Consider the following 20,361-nt stretch of genomic DNA (forward strand, 5'->3'; position numbering starts at 1 on the left):
CTGGCACCTGGGGTGACCTTCTGTTTGCCTTTTTCCTTCAAGGGTGGCAGAAGGTAATTGGGGACAGAAAAAAAAAATGTGTGTGCGTGTGTGTGTGTGTGTGTGTGTGTGTATACAAATACGTAAGTATTCTCTTCAACTTTAATACTCTTTTTTTTTTTTTTTTGAGACGGAGTTTCGCTCTTGTTACCCAGGCTGGAGTGCAATGGCACGATCTCGGCTCACCGCAACCTCCGCCTCCTGGGTTCAGGCAATTCTCCTGCCTCAGCCTCCTGAGTAGCTGGGATTACAGGCACGCGCCACCATGCCCAGCTAATTTTTTGTATTTTTAGTAGAGACGGGGTTTCACCATGTTGACCAGGATGGTCTCGATCTCTTGACCTTGTGATCCACCCGCCTCGGCCTCCCAAAGTGCTGGGATTACAGGCTTGAGCCGCCGCGCCCGGCACTTTAATACTCTTAAGAGTCAGGACTCATGGACTACATGAAGTCAAACACTCTACCACTGAGTTCTACTCCCATCACAGGCTACACAGAATCAAAAAAGTTAATTGTCCTCAAATTTCAGAAGGGCTGTGGTGCTACTTCCAAGAACATTTTGTGTCCTTTGCTCGGCACCTGTAAGGCTAGATGGAAGAGGCTGGATTCAATTGAACTCCTGAAGCAGTGTCTCAATTCCTTCTTTTTCCTTTCTGTTTGGTATTCATCCCTTTGTGGGATACAGAAGCCTTATTGGGGATGCAACATTGATGGTTCCTCATGGGCAGGGAGTGCCACATAAGGGCCCAGGGGTAGCCCCTTCCCTCCAGCTTCACAGTCCAGAATGACACCTGAAGGAGATTTTATCTAAACTGGTCATGAAAGATTATAAAATGTGTGGGGACTGTTTGTCTGTAATGGAGGATAATTTTGTTTTTTTGTTTTTTTTTTGTTTGTTTGTTTGTTTTCTTTGGGACAGAGTTTCGCTCTTGTTGCCCAGGCTGGAATGCAATAGCGTGATCTCAGCTCACCACAACCTCCGCCTCCCAGGTTCAAGCCATTCTCCTGCCTCAGCCTCCCGAGTAGCTGGCATTACAGGCACGTACCACCATGCCCAGATAATTTTGTTGTATTTTTAGTAGAGACGGGGCTTCTCCATGTTGGTCAGGCTGGTCTTGAACTCCTGACCTCAGGTGATCCGCCCACCTCAGCCTTCCAAAGTGCTTGGATTACAGGCATGAGCCACCACACCCAGCCTACTGCGGGATACTTTTTAAGTGCAAAGGAGAAATTAAGAACTACCCTTATTCTGACCTTATTCAGAAATTACCCTTATTCAGAAATTACCATTTTAATGTAATTCCTTATAGCCTCTTGGTTTTTCTAGGTAGAGCATGTATTTTAGTTTCTTGTACCTGGTAGTTGAGAAATCTCTTAGCTCTCTGACATCACTGTGGAAGTTCTTGGTACAACTAGAATGCAAGTCCCCACGCCTCCTCAGCCTAAATAAGTCTTGCTTTTTCTCACTTGCTGTGTGGATCGTGGACAGGCCTAAACCAAGCATTGCCTGTTTGTTCCTTTATTTTGTTAAAATATTGGTAGTTTCCATAGCATTTGAAATTAGATGGGTGCTATATCTCTTCATTCCAACAACTTTGCCCTCTTGGGGTAAATTTCCATGGAATTAAGTCCTAGACTAAATTCTGCCCCCCATACAAACACCTAACGAGGGAGGAGGCCACCATATGGCCATATAATTCTTCTCTTGATTGAGAAGTTCCCACCTCTGCTTTCAGATACAGCCACCAGCATCAGGAACAAAGGTCTCTCCACAGCAAATACGACACTCTTCTGAGGACATAACCAGTTAGTCGGGTAGTCAGGTTGGCAGCAGGAGGAACAGAGCCTGAACTTTGAATATTTTTATTTTTTAGATCTAGTTTTACATAAAGTAACTCTGGCACACAAATCTTAGGTTTAATCTCTATGAATGTTTATACATGTACTCATCCATGAAATTGCAACCCAGATCAAAATACAGAATGTTTCCAGTGGCCCAGAAGGTTCCTCATGACCCTCCCCAGTCAGGACCCTCCTGCAAGGGTAACTACCATCCAGACTTCCATTGCCATGCATTAGTGTTGCTTGTTCTTGAACGTCACATAAATGGAATCACACAGCCTGTGCTCTTTTGTGTCTGGCTTCTTTCATTTAACATTATGGCTCTGAGCTCCACCTTGTTTTGCATGTAGCTATAGTTTGCTTTCTGTGTTGCTGAGTAATATTCCATCACACAGACACACCACAGTTTGTGTATCCATTCTCCTGATGATGGACATCGGGTTATTTCTGGTTTGGGGCTACTGTAAATAACACTGCTGTGAACATTCTTGTACATGTCATTTGATGGACATGATAAGTGCTTGTATATCCCAGGAGTGGAATTACTAAGTTACAGGTCAGATATATGTTTAGCCTTAGTGGATTCTGCCAGTTTTCCATTTGGTGTTCAATTTATATTCCCATCTGTATTAGTCTGATCTCACACGGCTATAAGGAAATACCTGAGACTGGGTGATTTATAAAGAAAAGAGGTTTAATTGGCTCACGGTTCTGCAGGGTGTATAGGGAGCATGGCTGGGGAGTCCTCAGGAAACGTGGAATCGTAGCAGAAGGGGAAGGAGAAGCAGGCACATCTTACATGGCCAGAGCAGGAGGAAGGGAGCAAAGTGCGAGGTGCTGCACACTTTTAAACAACCAGATCTGAGCACTCACCTCACGATCGTGAGAACGGCAAGGAGGAAATCCCTCCCCCCATGATCCAATCACCTCCCACCCAGCCCCTCTCACTTGCTGTGGATCTTGCACAGGCCTAAACCAAACATTGCCTGTTTGTTCCTTTGTTTTGTTAAAATATTGGTAGTCTCCATAGCATTTGAAATTAGATGGGTGCTATATACGTTTAATTCCAACACTGGGAATTAAAATTCAACATGCGATTTTGATGGTGACACAAATCCAAGCCATGTCACGACTGCAGTGTGCGAGAGTGTAATTGCTCCACGTCTCTGCCAACATACCCTACTGCCGGCCTGTGACGTTTGCTCCAGACTTGCTTGTTGAATGACTTCCAGTAAGCTCCACTGTGCTGCAAGGCTTCTGTCTTCCTTTACAGCACTGTCTGGCTCTAGATGGAGAGTTAGGAACAACTACCAAGGTGCTTTTCAACTGGGGAACCCTGATTGAGAGGAGGTGAGGAGGGAGAGCTCCCTGGAGTGGATTTGCTGCTGATCCTGTCCTGGACGCCAGGGCATGTACACACCTGGCTATGTAGCCCAGGCTTCTCTTAGAACCCACCTCCGTACTATGGTGCCACCCAGATCCCTGCATGGGCTGTTTGGGAAATAGGGTCGTACTGGGAAGTCCTTTTTAGTTCAGAGTAACAAAACCTCTCCCACTTTATCCTCCTCATCTCCACCATTGGGCTCCGAGGGACCCACTTCTGCGGAAGGGTTGCTTTTTTTATTTTCTGGTTGTTTCTTTTTCTTGAGATAGGATCTCACTCTGTTGCCCAGGCTGGAGTGCAGTGGCTTGATCACAGCTCACTGCAACCTCTGCCTCCCGGGGCTCAAGTGATTCTCCTCCCTCAGCCTCCCAAATAGCTGGGACCTTAGGTGTGTGCACCACCATGATCGACTAGACTAATTCTGGTATTTTTTGTAGAGATGGGGTTTCACCCTGTTGCCCAGGCTGGTCAAGAACTCCTGGGCTCAAGGGATCCACTGGCCTTGGCTTCCTAAAGTGCTGGGATTACAGGCGTGAGTTACTGTGCCTAGCCTGAGGGACCCACTTTTGAATAGAGACCCCAGCCTGTGTCCTGAGGTGTCATGGTTACTGATGAGGCAGAAGGAAGCCCTGCACACCGTGTCCATTGTGTTCTTGTCCACTGGCTGACGCCCAAAATTCTACCCTTAGTGCTTCATGCTTTTACCTCTCAAGGGTATGATCCTTGGGGACATGGCAGTGACCCCAGTTAGATTGGGCCTGTTTCCCTTTAAGTGACTGGTATCCCAGTGTGAACAAAGGATGTGTGAGCAGGTTTTGATAAGGCAATACAGCAAGGACACTGAGTCCTTGAGGGGAAGGTTTAAAAGGGGGATGAAAAGGGCCTACTTGCTGTTGCCTGACCTTGGTGCCACAGACGCACATTTCAGAGTCGTCGGGGATGTAGGCTCAGAAGACTCTGAAGCAACTTCAGAGGAATCGCTTGGATCACAGGTGGGGTGAAGGTCGGAGATAAGAAGGCAGGGCCAGAGAAAGAGATCCGAGGGATCTTCATTTAGAAGCAAAGCTCTGGAAACAAAAGACTGCAGAGCCAGGGTCAATCAGGGCAACTATTTGAAGCCGGCCCGGTCCTCAGGTGCAAGAGCATGATCTGGGTCTAAGCCTGAGTTGTGCAGGGAGGACTCAGGCTTTGCTGGGTGGCCCGCAGGCTTCTGGCCCCACTCGTGCCTGTGGGCACACACAGGTTTTGACAGCCAGAGCCTGGCCAGTCCTCCTCTTCCTGCTCCCTGTCCCTCCCGGGACCAGAATTTGGCCTCTCCCCTCCATCCTCCCTACTCTTCCTCCTTCACCTCTTTGTCTCCCTCTCTTTAAATTTTGTGATTTTTAATTTCAATTGATTTATTGTCCCTCCTTGTCCCCAGCCTACCAGTTTTCCTCCCCAGGGAAAACCAATTTCACCAGTTGCATGTGAAACTTTCCAGAGACACTTTAATTATGCACAAGAGTGATGTGCATGTCCCCCTTTTCTATACAAATGGTGGCATACTTTTTACACTGTTCTAGGCCTCATTTAAAATTTTTAAATTCAGTATCTTATAATGGCTGGGCGTGGTGGTTCACGCCTGTAATCCAAGCACTTTGGAGGCCAAGGCGGACAGATCACCAGAGGTCGGGAGTTCAAGACCAGCCTGACCAACATGGTGAAACCCTGTCTTAAAAAAAATAAAAATTAAAATTAAATTAAATTAAATTATCAAGTAGATACAAAAATATTAGTTATAGACTATATATACTTTTTTTTTTGAGATGAAGTCTCACTCTGTCGCCCAGACTGCAGTGCAGTGGTGCAATCTCAGCTCACCGTGACCTCCACCTCCCAGGTCCAAGCAGTTCTCCTGCCTCAACCTCCCCAGTAGCTGGGACCACAGGCACGTGCCACCAAGCCCAGCTAATTTTTGTATTTTTAGTAGAGGCAGGGTTTCATGGTGTTAGCCAGGATGGTCTCGATCTCCTGACCTCATGATCCGCCTGCCTCAGCCTCCCAAAGTGCTGGGATTACAGGCACGAGCACCGCGCCAGGCCCGAGAATATATATACATTTTTAAAACACCCTTAATACAATAGAACAGCATGGATACCCACACCCTATTCTAGACAAAGAAGCTGGGCTTTTAAAGTCCTCTCTGTGCCCCTCTTCAGCTCCACCTCCTCTTCCCCTAAATACTGCCATGAATTTTATGCTTATCCTGCTCTTTTTGTTTTTTTTAATAATCTTACCAGTTGTCTATAATAGATGATAATAAATATGCTATATTTTTATACTCAATGAGATAAATATAATAGACGTTGTATATACCAGACATAAATATATATAATCAATTAATATGATATACTGCTTCACTTTTCTGGATTTTGAATAGGATAGTTTTCTACAGCTTGCTTTTATCCCACCCATAATTATAGTTCTGAAGTTCAGTGTGCTGTTATGCATGGCTGGAGTTAGTTCATTTTCACTCTTGTAGAAAATTCCGTTGCATGGAGATACAATGATTATTTTCATTGGACTGTTTTATTTATTAATAATAATTATAATTGTTTTCTAATTTAATTTTATTGTTTGAGACAGGGTCTCACTCTGTTGCCTAGGCTGGAGATCAATGGTGCAATCATAGCTCACTGCAGCCTCAACCTCCAGGGCTCAAACAATCCTCCTACATCAGCCTCCCAAGTGGCTGGGACTTCAAGCATGAACCACCACACCTGGCTAATTTTTAAAACTCCTTTTATAGAGACGAGGTCTCACTTATTGCCCAGGCTGGTCTTGAACTCTCGGTCTCAGTAATCCTACTGCCTCAGCCTCCCAAAGGGTGGCTCATACCTGCTGGGATTACAAGCATGAGCCACTGTGCTTGGCCTCGTTGGACTATTTAAGGACATTTGGGTTGCTTTCGATTTTGGGCTTCTAGGAACAGAGCTGGTGCAAATGTTCTTCATTGTTTCTTCTGGTGTGTGTTGGGAGTGGGGGATTGGGTAAGAACTTCTCTAGGGCATTTGCAAGGCCATTGGGAAAGTACATGGTCAACTTCAGTAGATAATGCCAAAGGTTTAAAAGGTGGCTATAACCATTCACACACCCGCTAGCAGTTTGAGCATTCGCCTCGCTCCGCTTCCTCACAACACCTGCAATTATCAGCTTTTTAATTTTGCAGATGGATCTGTGTAAAACTGTAACTCACTGAGGTTTTAGTTTTCATGTCCCTGATTATGCATGCTGCATTTTTTTTTTTTACTTAAAATATGTCTTGGTGACTATTCTGTATCAGAGCAGTGGGGACTTCCTCCTCCTTTCTTGGCTGGAGAGTGTTCCATCCTCATGAAAATCTCCTGGTCGATTTAACCCATTCCCTATTGACAGACACTGAATGGGCTCCAGCCTTTCACAGTCAATTCTGCAATGCATAATTTTGTGTATAGACAGCAGGATGCAGCTGCACATGGGGCTGTGTACACGTAGATTTTTCACAGGAGCCTCCTGAGATGTTTAGAAGGAAAGGAAAGAGAGTGTTTGCTCTGCTCTGGCCCTGTGCCTGCCTGTTTTCAACAAATGCCCTTAATTCCGTGAGTGTCCCAGGGTCAGAGTGGTATCTGCCCTGCCCTGTTTGCACCACACCATCTTTCTTCCCAGATGATGCTGTTCATCTCCCGACCGCTTCCCTTTGAGCCACCCCACCTCCACACAGCTCCTCAGGAATTGTCTCTACCCGACTTCTCTCACCTTTTCTTCTTTTCTTTTTTCCTCCTTCCTCTTCCTTTCTTCCCTCCTTCCCTCCCTCCCTTTCTCTCTTTCTTTTTCTATTTCTTTCTTTCTCTTTCTTTCTTTCTCTCTCTCTCTCTCTTTCTTTCTTTCTTTCTTTCTTCCTCTCTCTCTCCTTCCTTCCCTCCTTCCATTCTTTTTTTCTTTCCTTTTTTTTTTTTTTTGGAGATGGAGTTTCACTCTTGTTACCCAGGCTGGAGTGCAATGGTGCAATCTCAGCTCACCGCAGAGATGAGCACCTCTGCCTCCTGGGTTCAAGCAATTCTCCTGCCTCAGCCTCCCAAGTAGCTGGGATTACAGGAATGCCCCTCCATGCCCAGCTAATTTTGTATTTTTAGTAGAGACAGGGTTTCTCGATGTTGGTCAGGCTAGTCTTGAACTCCCAACCTCAGGTGATCCACCTGCCTTGGCCTCACAAAGTGCTAGGATTACAGGCGTGAGCCACCGTGCCCAGCCTCTTTTTTTCTTTTTTAATTAGGGTCTCGCTGTGTCACCCAGGCTGAAGAGCACTGGTGCGATCACGGCTCACTGTAGCCTCAAACTCCTGGACCCAAGCAATCCTCTTGCTTCAGCCTGCCAAGTAGCTAGGACTGCAGGTGCTCACTACCATGCCCAGCTAAGTTTTATATTTTTTGTAGAGATGAGGTCTCGCTATGCTGCCTTGGCTGGTCTCAAACTCCTAGGCTCAAGCAGTCCTCCCCACTCGGCCTCCCAAGTCATTGCCAGAGAGCTTTCTTATGAATACTAACCTGGATCCCCATCTCAAGAATCCAAGTTAGCATTCACTGAGGGATTAGACTTTCCCTGGCCCTGAAAGAGAGAAAAATAAACTGACCACCACCTAGAGAGTGTTCAGTCTCAAAACTGGATGCAGTAACACACACACACACACACACACACACACACAACCAGGTAAAGGCAGACAAATCTCAACCAACCACTATGTGCTATGCCCTGGGCAAACCCTCTGACATCCCTCAACCTCAGCTTCTTCTTCTCTGAAAAGGGACAGTAACACTTCTTGGAGGTGTGGGGCAGATGAGGGCCAATGTTAACAAACCACTCACATTTCATGCACTCACTAGTCAAAGCTTTCATTGTTATCAAGGATAGTTCTAATCCAAACAACATATGAAGAGGCTATGACAGACACAGAATCAGCCAGAGGGGAGCCCCCATTGGAGGGCAGCCCGCATTGGAGGGCTTCCTGGAGGAAGAGATGGTTGAGCTGCTCCTATCAAGGTAGGTGTGGTTTAGGCAAGTGAGAACATGTGCTTGAATGCCTGGTGGGGGGTGGTGCGAGGATTCTTGAAGGAGAGAACTGCAAAATCAGAAGCATGGAGAATGAGGGAGGAAAGATTTGGATGTGCTTGAGAGCCAGTGTGTAACTGGGGAGAGAGGTGGATTGTAAAGTGTGCGGGACCTACAGCCTGAGAGCTGGCAAGAGCTCCATCTTAGAGAACTCAGTGGGCAAAATGAGGTCCTGGGCTGGGCCCAGGAATTAGCACTGCACCAGAAATTCACATGCAAGCTTGTGTTTGAGAATTGCTCTTTTCATCTGACGAAGGAGGTGCAGCCTGGGATGAAGGAATGTGGGGTTCAGTAGAGCAGGACCCTACTACCAGAGGGCCCAGCAGTTAGTCTGCAGGGGGCTTTGCTCTGGGAGGAAGCATAGGGGCTGGTATTGTATTTGACTCAAGACACTCACCTCCCCCATCTCTGCTTTGATGTGGTATCACGCAGGCACAGGGGCTGCCACGGGCTGGTGCCTGGGGCATTGCATTTGCCCTCCAGGAAGTTTGGAAGCTGGTCTGGGGAGTGGGAAGCCAGGGCTGGTTAAACATCTATAGCAACCATTTCCAGCCAAGAGCTTTAAACTCATGAGTCTCAATCTCCCTACAGTCCACGTAGGTTGGAGGCACTACGTAATTGTCATGCCCTTTTCCTGCACAGATGGAGCCCCAGAGAGGTTGAGTAACTTGGACAAGACCACACAGCTGAGAAGTAGTGGAGCTGGAATTCACAAGTCTATCTGATTCTAGGGCCAATGTACAGTGTTTCTTTCTCTCCTTTCTTCTTCGCCTCCTTCTTCTCCTCCCTCTTCCTCTCTCTGTCTTAGATATTGCATTGACATGGTCTCAAAATCAAAGGGTACAAAAGGATATACCATTTCCCAGTTTTCCTTCCTAGAGACAGCTAAGGGTACTAGTTTCTTGCAACTAGCTTTAGAATATTCTATTCATATATATGAGTATATTCCATGATATTCTTCCCCATTTTTTAGACAAAAAAAAAAAAAACAAAAACGGTGGCATCCTACATGTACTGTTTGGCACTGAGTTTTTTTCACTTAGTACTTCTTGGCAGTCTTTCCATGTCAGTTCATAAAGAGCCTTTCCTTATTCTGCTTTCTCATCTGCATATTCAACTCATCCTCTATCTGGTGGATGCAGAGGAGGCTTCCGACCTTATGCAGTTACAACCCATTCTGCGTGAGCATCCCTGACCTTAGGTGCAGAAGGCATGAGCAGCACATCGCTCAGATAACACCCTAGAAGGGGAGCTGCTGAATACACTTGGTGCCATTCATGACCTTGTCCTCAAATCTGCTCACAGACTTACCCATAATGACGCTTTTTTCTTCTACAATCTGACTGCTCCAGCATGTTCCTCTGACAGCACTTTCTCCTACAGACTCTGTTGCCAAACTAGGGTCTGCCTACCTGGTGCAGCAAAGCCAAGCACTGACACTGGGATTTGCAACAAGAGAGGCATTTACTGCAGGGCGCCAAGCAAGGAGAATCGGGCAGCTCATGCTTAAGACCCGAACTCCTCCGTGGCTTACAGGTAAGGTGTTTTTGTTTGTTTGTTTGTTTGAGATGGAGTCTTGCTCTGTTGTCCAGGCTAGAATGCAATGGCCCCATCCCAGCTCACTGCAACCTCCGCCTCCCGGGTTCAAGCAATTCTCCTGCTTCAGCCTTCTGAGTAGCTGGGACTACAGGCACCCACCACCACGCCTGGCTAAGTTTTGTATTTTTAGTAGAGGCGGGATTTCACCATATTAGCCAGGACGAAAGTCTTGGTCTCCTGACCTCGTGATCCGTCCCTCGGCCTCCCAAAGTGCTGGGATTACAGGTGTGAGCCACCATGCCCTTACCCAGGCCTAGGTAAGGGTGTTTAAAGGCAGGGAGGCAGAGTTTACAGGCAAAACATAAACCAATACATGGAGGCTGTGCATTGGTTTGACCTAAAAGGGTGGGACATCTTGAAGTGGGGCCTGCAGATCATAGGTGGATTCAAAGATCCTCTGATTTGTGATTGGTTAAGGGGGCAAAGCTTTCTATAAAAACCTGCGGTCAGCAGAAAGGAATGTTGAGCTCTGGCCTTAGGGTGTGACTTCCTCCAGCCCCCTCAGGAAGAAATGTTGAACAAAAAATGGTGGGCTGAGTTAAGTCCTCAGCTCCCAACTGAGGTCTCCGTGCCAGTGGATGGCATTTTCCATTTGGTGGGGGCCTGGGTTTCTGAAAAACAATTCAGGAACATATCATAAGATGTTATCTTAAGTTTCAGTAGGGAACCAAGCATTCTGTGACTCTAACTTCCTTGGCTATTTTTTTAAAAAACTATTATTACCTTCTTGCTTATCATGTTGTTCATGTACTTCTCAGGGCTAGCTAGGCGCCTGGAATTTTCCTTGAAGGAACTCAAGGTTTACCTTTATTTCCATGCCTGGGGAGGGGGTTCTGCCTAGCAGGCCCCAAAACTCTGTCTCAGCTCTGGCTATCTGGGTGCTGGTCCTGCCTTCCGGGCACTGCTGCAGGGAGAAGTGAGTGGCTTTGCCCCTGTGCCCAGCACACAGTAGGTGGGCACTCAGCAGCACAGGGGAGCTGCATCCGCTCTTCTGGGGCATTGTCATTTACCTTCAAGGAGCATTTCCTCATTTGGTACTCACAACAGCCTTGTGGGGACCTGGCAGGAACGGTCATTCCCACGTTACTATGAACAAATGGGTTTGGGGACATCCTGACTTGGTCTTGGCCTCATTGGCTGAGGAGGAAATCCAGGCCCCCTGACTCTCAGTCCCCCCCACACTGCCTCCCAGTGGCTGCTGAAATGCAATTAGCCAAGGAAGGACCTGCTTTTCAGCTTTATTCTGGCTGTTATTCCACACACAGAAATACCAATGGCACAGGGCCATCTAAGCCTGTTTTTGTTTGCCAACAAACAAGAGAAAGATTAGGATAGCTAGCCAACATTTTGTGAGTCCTCACAACACTGCAGGCAGGTCTCTGTGCACATATGCCCTCATCTACTTCTCAGAAACAGAGAGGTGGGGGCTGGTATCACCCCTGTGCACAGATGAGGATAATGAGCAGCAGGAACAGAGCCAGATTTAAACAGATCCCATGTTTTTGGATTTTTTTTTTTTTTTTTTTTTGACAAGGTCTTACTCTGCCACTGAGACTGCAGTGCAGTGGCACAATCACGGTTCACTGCACCCACCACCTCCCAGGTTCAAGCAATTCTCCCACCTCAGCCTCCAGACTAGCTGGGATTACAGGTGCCCACCACCACACCTGGCTAATTTTTACATTTTTACATGTTGCCTGGCCATGTTGCCCAGGCTGATCTTGAACTCTTGAACTCAAGTGATCCACCCACTTCAGCCTCCCAAAGTGCTGGAATTAGAGGTGTGAGCCACCGCGCCCGGCCAGGTCCCGTGTTCTTAACTTCTCTGATCAATCAATTACATTAGTTCTATGATACTGATACGTTGTCATTATTAATGTAATCCAAACCTCGGCTGAAATGGTGGTGATCTACTTGGTATGATTTCAGAGACTACAGTAAGGTCCTCCATGCATAAAAAACTAGAGGCCTTCCCACCCAGCTTCAAGTCACTCACAATTGCATGATTCGGACTCCATCCCTTTGGCCCACAGCTTTGAGCCCAGTTGAAATAAGATCCTCCCAGGTGTTTCTCAGTCTTGTCATGCTGAGGCCTGCTTTTCATGACACGAACAGCTCCGTCCCTTTCTGTAGTTCTAATTATGAAAACAAAAGGGGTTCTTCCCACATGTAAAATTAAGAAGTACTCTTAAATATGTCTTCTCAAACTCCATCGCCCCATCCCAGACTCAGGACCAGCCTCCCCGCGCTCACCGCTGTGACTGCTTTCCGCACTCCCTGCCGATTTTAGCTCCCATCTCATGTTCTCTCTCAGATTCCTCCTGCCCCCTGCCTGGTGGGTTCACCATCCACTTACCAGCCCACCGATGGCACCCTGGCCTCATCTCCCAGTTTGACCGCCTCTCCCCAGTGATCTTGTCTTCCGTGACGTGCCTTGGAACCCTCACCCCCTCAGGGCCCCACAGTCTACTGACCTCACCCCCTTTCAAATCCCTACTCCCTCCTTTCCCAGCCTAAATTCCAGGGTTAGTTATTCTAGTCCCTGCCTTGTCTATGCCTTCGCCTCCGCAACCTGAACTGGATTGTACTCGCTTTTCAAAACCCCAACCCAGTTAGATCCAGCTCTTCACCGACTCTGCCTGCTCTATGTGTGTCTTACTTGGTTATTTTATTGCCTCTGTCTGCCCCCACCAGCATGTTGACCCCAGGGGGACAGGGACTATGTCCCCACTACTCTGCCCTAGCACCCAAAGAGTAGCTGGTGCATAGTACGAGCATATTCACTGAAGTGTATAGTTGATGAATGAATTTTTCCCTGAATGTGGAAGAGGATCTGAGAGCAGGTTTACTACAGTATCTGGGAAAAAAGTAGAGGGTGGAAGTTGCATTGTGTCCAAGGGGGCTAGAGGAGGGTCGAGGAGGCAGATATGAAGAGGCCAAGCCCAGGAGTCCTCCAGTTTGCCCAAAAGAATGCCAGCATTCTTTCCTAATTAGCTCTTTTTGGTCTGGGAGAAGATCTTAGAAGAGTTCTTCATTCTCAAGCACTAATCACAGGATTCTGAATCTTTACTAAACTGTTGCTTCCTGCTGTCTTGGTTACTCAAGGCTTCTGAGCCAACCTTTGGATGGCTGTGATTATCTGGGATGTCTCAGGAGTGACCTAACCACTCACCTCTTCCAAGTTCTGAATTTTACAACAGGAAATTGAGGCCCAGAGAACAGAAGGACACAGGCATGGGTCCTGCTGGTAGAGCTGGAACTGGAACCCAGATCTGCCTGCAGCCCAGAGCTCATCTGCTGCTGTGTGCTTTGCCCTCTCTCTGTTGTCACATGCAATCACTTGCCCGATGGTCCACACCCTTAAAAGAAGCAGAGATAAATGTTTGGCGTAATCCACACCGAACACTGAGATGAACAATGCTGTGGGAGGCGGGGAGGGAGGTGGTAAAAAAAGAAAAAAAGAAAAAAAGAAAAATGCAGCGGAGAACATGCTGAAGGATTCAGCAAGGCTCTGGTGAGCCTGCAGAGCTTGCTTCCGGGGTGACAGCGCAGTTCGCAGGGCTCTGTATGCAGCACCTCATCTACTCCTCCAGCCACCCTGTGAGGCCGGCTCTGTTATTATTACTCCTGTTGTGTTGGGACACAGGCAGCTGCATAACCACACACATTATTAGCAAGGGACAGAGCCTAAATTCAAACCCTGCTTGACTCGGGCTCATCCTTACTCTCTAGGTGTCTTAAATGCCACAGCAAAATAACTTCAATTTTTATTTTCTTTGAGATGGAGTCTTGCTCTGTTGCCCAGGCTGGAGTGCAGTGGCGCTCTCTCAGCTCACTAAAACCTCTGCCTCCTGGGTTTAAGCAATTCTCCTGTCTCAGCCTCTCCAGTAGCTGGGATTACAGGCACCCGCCACCACACCCAGCTAATTTTTGTATTTTTAGTAGAGACAGGGTTTCATCATGTTGGCCAGGCTGGTCTCAAACCCGTGACCTCAGGTGGTCCACCCACCTCAGCCTTCCAAAGTGCTGGGATTACAGGTATAAACCCGGCCAACTTTTCAATTTAAGCAAACTTTTCCCCCCAAAAGATTGAGTCCTATTGAGAAGAACTTGATCTTCTGGAACAGGGTGGGTGTGGGCAAGGTCGGCTCTGCTTGATGCATTGTGTGCTGGTTGCGTATCTGCCCTAGAGAGGCAAGGGGAGAGGGGACTGGTCCTTACGGAGTCCCACTCATGCCAGGTGCTTCTGTCCATGAGTGCTGCTTCATTTTCGCAAGGGGCCTAGTCATGGGGTCCCACAGCTGGGAGGTAGTATAACCCGCACACTTTCTCCTCCAAGAGACTTCCCAAGGCTTGTGTTACACAGGACATGATTCAACGTTACTAATAAGGCATTTCTGGGTCAAGAGTTTGGGGTTTGAAGTTATGTCAGTACATCCCAGCTGAGGCTCTGATCTTACATTCTTCCTTTTATTTCCTGAGAACTAAAAAATATGATACACACTGGAGTTTCCATTGAGATGAATAAGAGTTGGAACCAGCTTATCATCAGGTTTCGACTCCAAAAAAGGAAACAACTTGTTCTAATTTGCCAAACCTTAAGTCAAATACAGTTCTATTTTTAACCAAATTGTCCACAGGATTCCAAATTTGGCATTTTGTGTTTTTAAAGATAAGTGAACTGATGTGGAGCTTCCGAATAGAGGCAGCCCAGTGTGACAGAAAAACAACAGCAAAAAGACAGTGGCCCGAGTGTCGGGACTCGTGAGTTCTCGGCCTGGCTCTGACTTGGGCTTGTGGTGTGACTTTGAACAGGTCACCAGCCATCTCTGGACTTCAGCTTCAGCACCATGGAAGTCAAGGGTTTGTGTCTGATGAGCTCTGGGTTCCCCTGAGATCTAACCAACGTTCTAAGCCACGAACATGGGCCCTGGACTCTTGACCACGGGAGTTTACATCCCTGTTTCATCACTTACTAGCTGGTAAGTTGGACAAGTTGGACAAGTTGCTTAACTACTCTGAGATCCAATATCTTCATATGTAAGACAGAGATTGATAGTACCTCTGTCATAGGATTGCAAAGATAGAATGAGAAAATTCATTTAACTTGCTCAGCACAGAGCTCAGAGTGAACAGAAGATGTGTTCAATAGTGGTTAGTCCTGCAATGATGAGGGCTCTTTATATGCTATTACAAACAAAGAAAGAACAGACCATAAAAATCTGAGCCTCCACCAATAGATATTTATTAAGCACGTAGCCCTCATTTGTGGTGAACGCTTTCAGTTGGCCACCTGAACCATTCCCAGTCAGTCCCTTCCTTGGCATCTCCAGCCACAGAGATTGGACATCCAGATATTCTCTCTTCTGGCCTTGCTGTGCCATGTGATTGTGCCTAGTCTGTGAGATGTGAGCTACTGGGTGGCTTCTGAGAAGGCTTTTGTTCCCTGCTAAAGCAACAGTCACAAGAGGAGAGCCCTACCCCCGCCGCTGTGGCCTCTTCTGCTTCTCCCACCTTCAACACTGTATGTTATTTGGAGCTGTGGCAGCAGTCCTGTGATCATGAGGCGCAGTCACAGGAAGGAAAGCCCAAAAAGCCGAGAATATCATGGTGTAAGACTGGAAAGAGCCTGGGTGCTGAGTGACATTGCTGAGCAGAGAAATGAATCCCAGAAGTTACTGGCTGTTAGACTTGTTGCTCTGTGAAAATACCACCACCACTTATGTTTGTTTAAGCCAATGACAGCTGGGCACCTTATTCTTTGTAGCTGAGTTCATCCTCTCTCATACATCATTCAACAAATATTTATTAAATGTCTACTAGTGCTAGGCACCATTCTAGGTATTAGGTTCACAAGAAGAGATAAACATCTTTAAAGTTTATAGGAGGGAGACAGGCAAGTTGTTGTTTTAATGCAGTGAAAACGTAAGAGCTGGCAGATCCTGAGGGAAAGTCTTCTGGAGAGCTTTCTCCAAAGGGTTTTTTCTCCCAGATAAAACAAATAGTCTTGTTGTGTATGCCACTCTACATTGAGTTTTCTGTGACTTGCAGCCCAAAGCAGCCTAACAGAGACAGCAGTGATCGCTGCAGTAACACAGTGAGAGATGAGGCAGCCCTCAACACACACCTTCACATAGGGGACAGAGATGTGGAATGGAGTGAGGAAGCCAGGAAGCAGAATCAGTAGGACTTGGTGAGTGATTGGATTCAGGGGTTGGGTTCTGTGTGTGCACAGCAGAAGGGGTCAAAAAACCAAAGTCAGGAAGCCCAAGGGAAGAGACAGGTATTTAATGAAGACACCAACTTCACAAGACAGCCTATCCGAGGACCTAAGTGTGCTGTAGAAATTGCGAAAGGAGGGCTGAGGATGCAGGGGAAGCCTTGTGGAGAAGGCAGGACTTGAAGCATGGCTGGGCTTTGGATTTGAGTGGATAGAAGAGATAGTAATGTCTAGGCAAGCCCTTCCTGGTATATCTTAGACCAAATGTTATAGCTAGTACTTCACAAAAAATCTTTGCCTTTCAATTTTTATTTTTAACTGCATTTCAACCATTTTCACCTGTTGGACACATTGGAAATCAGAGCTTGGAGTTGCAAAGAAAACAAGCACTCAAAGGATTTCTCAGCAAGGCAAATTTGCTTCTGCAGAAGGGTGCTGCTCGTTCTTCTGGTCACTGTGAGACCACACTGAAGAAAGGAGGGAAGGGATTTTTATCTTTAACACAGTCAGTCCCTGCTACTGTATCCAGTCCCCATTGGCTGGGGTCAGACCACACAGTCTAAGCTGATCCCAATTGGCTACTTCAGATGGAGCAGGGGTGGGGGCTACAACAGTGTGAATAGCAGTTTCACAACTAAGGGTGCCAAATAACAAACAGATGTAGGTTATAGAATGGGAACAGATGTAGTTTACAGATTGGGAACTGATGTGGTTTACAGATTGGGAATGGATGTGGGTTACAGATTGGGAATGGCTGGAAGGTTGTTTACTGTAACTAGGGGCAAGGAGACGAGGAAGTTAGGTTTTGAAAACAGAGCACAGTCAGAACCTTTGAAGACGTAGTCACTGTTTCCAACAGACAGAAGGCAATAGAAGGCTGGGCATGGTGGCTCATGCCTGTAATCCCAGCACGTTGTGAGGCTGAGGTGGGCAGATTGCCTGAGCTCAGGAGTTGGAGACCAGCCTGGGCAACGTGGTGAAACCCCATCTCTATGAAAATAGAAAAAATTATCAGGGTGTGGTGGCATGTGCCTGTAGTCTCAGCTACTGGGGAGGCTGAGGAAGGAAAATTGCTTGAACCCCAGAGAGGGAGCTTGTAGTGAGCTGAGATTGCACCACTGCACTCCAGCCTGAGCGACAGACTGAGACTCTGTCTTTAAAAATAAAAGAAAGACAATAGAGGGGTAATCTAGTTCAATACCAAATATACTATGAATGTCAACATCATTTAAAATGTAGCTACTCAACATAGCATTGGGTGAATACACATTTTACTACTCCCGTACTCTCTAATGTGGGTTTACAATGCTTGAATAGTTAAAATAATGCTGCAGTGAGCTCTTTTGTCTAGAGTTCTTCCCATGCCTTATTTCCTATGCCTTATGATTGTGGAAATTAGGATACATTTCCACAAATGGGCTAAGTCAAAGAAATACTGAAAACAGCGAGTCTTACCTAACACAGCAGTTATAATTCTTGATAGTTTTTTTTTTTTTTTTTTTTTAAGACAGGATCTTATTCTATCACACCGGCTAGAGTGCAGTGGTGCAATCATACATTACTGTAGCCTCAAACTCCTGGGCTGAAGCAATCCTCCTGCCTTAGCCTCCCAAGTAGCTGGAACTACAGGCATGCATCACCACACTCAACTAATTTTTAAATAATTTTTAGTAGAGACTGGGTCTTGATATTTTGCCTAGGTTGGTCTCAAACTCCTGGCCTCAAGTGATCCTCTTGCCTCAGCTTCCCAAAGTGCTGGGATTACAGATGTGAGTCACTGCTCCTGGCCAGAGTTGTTGATAAATAGCAAATTGCTTTTCAGAATGGTTCTATCATTGCGCATGAGAATTTTGCTTAACATTTAAAACGCAAGACTGGCACCTGAACAGGAAGAAGTTAATGTATCTTTCGGCTGTGTTCTCACCATGTGAGCTTAGTCCTCAGCACTGGTCTCATCTTAGATTCCTTACAGTCAGGGTATGCTGCTCCCATTCCAAGGTCATATGGTCCGAATACAGAGCTAAAGTTGTAGCTACTGTTAACTGAGCTAGAAAGCACTCTGTTTTCTCACCTTTTAAATAAACAAAATTGCAACCCTTTATTAAACAGCTAACCAACCATTAAATAGCCAAGTAAAGAATGCATCAATAATTGTTTTTAAAAATAAACCTCTAAATAATACTTAAATTTCTTATAAACTAATTGCTTCTGTTCTTTTCTCATTAATCATAAATTCTTTTCAATCATATCCTAATCCCATCCTGGTCTTGGTTCCCTAATTGATTAGAATGGGCCATCCTAGGATGTGTGTGGTGGCTCACACCTGTAATCCCAACATTTTGGGAGGCTGAGGCGGGAGGAGCACCTGAACCCAGGAGCTCGAGACTAACCTGGGCAACATAGTGAGACCCTGTCTCAACAAAAAATTTAAAATATTAGCCGGGCGTGGTGGGGTGAGCCTATAGTCCCAGCTATGCTGGAGACTGAGACAGAGGATCACTTGAGCCCATGAGTTCAAGGTTGCAGGGAGCTATGATTGCACTACTGCATTCCAGCATAGGCAACAGAGGAAGACCCTGCCTCAAAAAAAGAAAAGAAAAGAAAGCCATCTTAATTGGAGTAGAGTTTAAAAGTCTTTGCAGGCTACTGTAGGGACTAGCCTGGTTTTCTTGACCAAGAATTTGTTATTGTGGCCATTGGGTCTACTTAACTCTGAGGCTTGGATTCAGGCCTCTCTCAGGAGCTGAGACCTCTCTGAGCTCTTGGTAGACAGACAGGAGTAGCTGGTTGTGTGAACTGCATTATCACTTCTCTCCTTCTGGGGCACAGGACAGCCCTGGGCATTGAAAGGAGCACGATCCTAGTAGAGACCACAAAAGGATGTTCAATGGGATGGCAGGGGCTTGCCTCCAAATTTAATTGGGTATCAAATGCCTGTATCATTGAAAACAATGACATAGTGCCTGGACAATGAATTGCAACTTCTTTCTCAACTACGGGACTCAATACAATATATCACTTTACTTGGCTGAATCTTGTTTCCTCTTCTATAAACAGGGGTTTAAAAAACTCTAACACCTGTAATCCCAGCACCTTTGGGAGGCCAAGGCGGGTGGATCACTTGAGGTCAGGGGTTTGAGACCAGCCTGACCAATATGGCAAAACCCTATCTCTATTAAAAAAATACAAAATTAGTCAGGTGTGGCGGCACACTCTCGTAATCCCAGCTACCTGGGAGGCTGAGGCAGGAGAATCACTTGAACCCAGGAGACAGAAGTTGCAGCGAGGCAAGATTGTGCCACTGTACTCCAGCTTGGGCAACATGAGTGAAGCTCCATCTCAAAAAAACAAAAAAACAAAAAACCTAACTGACAGCATTGCTGTGAAAGCCAAATGAGATGATTCTGTGAAGGTCTCTGAAAAAGCTGGCTAAGAAATGATTATTAGTAGTTTTTTCATTAATTACAGTGCCACTAATTTCTCTATTGCAGTTTATAGTTTACAGGAGTCCTTCTCAAATTCTATCATGCATATGAAACATGCATGTTAGAAACATGCAGCTGAGGGGCCTTGCTGAAATGCAGATCTTAGATTCAGTAGGTCTGAGCTTGAGCTGAGATGGTGCTGTTCACATACCACATTTTTTGAGTAACAAGGGTTTCCAGTAATTTGAAAATATGAAAATTTCTAACAGTAGATTCCTAGCAGACTTCCTGTCACCAGTTGTTTGTGTACCTCACTTATTATATAGTCAAAATAGCCTGGGCCTTTAATAGCCTACAGGTGATATAATTGAACAATGTAGATTTTTTTTTTTTTTTTATAAAGACGGGGCTTCACCATGTTGGTCAGGCTGGTCTTGAACTCCCGACCTCAGGTGATCCGCCTACCTTGGCCTCCCAAAGTGCCTGGATTACAGGTGTGAGCCACCATGCCCAGCCAACAATGTAGATTTTTTAAGATAGAAACTAAAATCTACACAAGATTTTCCTAAGTGTGCTTGATATGTCAATAGATCTTACTTTAAAAAGGTATAGTTAGCCGAGCGTGGTGTCTGATGCCTGTAATCCTAGTATTTTGGGAGGCCAAAGCCGAGAATTTCTTGAGCTCAGGAGTTCAAGACCAACCTGAGCAACATAGGGACAACGTATCT

This window comes from Sapajus apella, unplaced genomic scaffold (genome assembly GCF_009761245.1).
Source record: "Sapajus apella isolate SASKATOON/1434 unplaced genomic scaffold, GSC_monkey_1.0 scaffold83, whole genome shotgun sequence".
Classification (NCBI taxonomy): Eukaryota; Metazoa; Chordata; class Mammalia; order Primates; family Cebidae; genus Sapajus; species Sapajus apella.